We start from the raw sequence: 1541 nt of genomic DNA, 5'->3' as shown, positions 1-1541 counted from the left end.
CAACTCCCAAACCTAACTCCAACCCAAACCTCTACCCCCCAACCGTAACCCCCAACTCTAACCCCCAACCCTAAACCCCAAGCCTAGCCCCACCCCTAAACCTAACTACAAACCTAACCCCCAACCCTAACCCCTAACCCCCAAGCCGAGCCCCACCCCGAACCCCAACACCTAACCCCAACCCTAACCCTTACCCCACAAACCTAACCCCCAACCCCAATCCCCAACCCTAACCCTAACCCCAACCCTAAACCTAACCAAAACTTTAACCCCTAACCCTCACCCAAACCCTCACCCCTCACCACTAACCCTTAACCCCTAATCCTAACCGTCTCCGCTAACCCCCAAACCTAACCCGCAACCCCAATCCCAACCCTAACCCCAACCCCTAATCCCCAACCCTAACCTCCAACCCTAACTCCCAAACCTAACCCCAACTCTAACCCCTTACCCTAACCTCTGACCCTTACCCTAACAGTAACCTCTAACCCTAACCTTGACCCTAACCCTCTAACCCACTAAGCCTAAACCTAACCCTCACCCCCTAACCCTAAACCTTATCCTAACCCTAACCCTAACCCCATGTTCTCTCCATTCCTGTGTGGGTTTTTTCAGCATACTCCGGCTCACATGTTTTCTGAGTTTGGTCATGTTTGGTGACGTTTGCAAGCTGAGCTAAGATTGGTCATTACCTGAGCCTTGAGCAAAACTGTGATGTCATTTTCAGTCGACAGCAAGCGGCAAAAGGGCCTGAAATGGATTAAAAAAAAAGGCTGGATTTACTGTTTAATTTATATTCCCTAAAGGCCGTGTTTTCACTAGTGGGCCACATAGAATACATTATTGTCAAGAACATTTTTTTACTTGGCTTCTCTTTTAAATACAGGAAATTCAGAAAAAAATACCCAATTAAATTTAAAATCTCTTGCACATACACATTAAAAATTGAATGTATAACTATAAGAAAAAACATCTGACAATTAAATGCAAATATAATAAATTTAAATATAACATAACTGAACTTAAAGAATGTACTGTACTTAAAGAAAAACAATACAGTAAAAATAAAGTTTAAATGAGCTGTAGGCATAGCTACAAGCTATATGTTTATGTTTGTATATCATCATATTGATGTGATTCTTTCATTTACAACTAGGGAGAACCCGCATACAACTGGTGGTGCTCAAACTCCACTTTGAGAAACACTGCTGTTTGTCGTTTGAGCTTTCCTTAAGGTCAAGTCTGAAATGTACAGCACCTACAAGGCCTGTGTAAGACTGTAGCAAGATAACATTTGGGGGGTCAATTATTCATCCATCGACCGTGACCCACTGCTTCGCAGCCATTGAGGCTTGTACAGTTATACAGTGCACAGAGCTCTGGATCCGTCTCATGCTCTCTCTCACATTGAAGATATGGACCAAATTGAATGATCGATACGCCACTCATTCGAGTTGCTTATTTATTTGGCAATCCTTAAACTTGTGTGCGTGTGTGCGTGTGTGCGTGTGTGTGTGTGTGTGTGTGTGTGTGTGTGTGTG

The sequence above is a fragment of the Hippocampus comes genome, unplaced genomic scaffold, assembly GCF_001891065.2.
Source record: "Hippocampus comes isolate QL1 unplaced genomic scaffold, H_comes_QL1_v1.1 scaffold174, whole genome shotgun sequence".
Classification (NCBI taxonomy): Eukaryota; Metazoa; Chordata; class Actinopteri; order Syngnathiformes; family Syngnathidae; genus Hippocampus; species Hippocampus comes.
The sequence above is the reverse complement of the archived record's forward strand: the minus strand, read 5'-3'. Positions refer to the sequence as shown.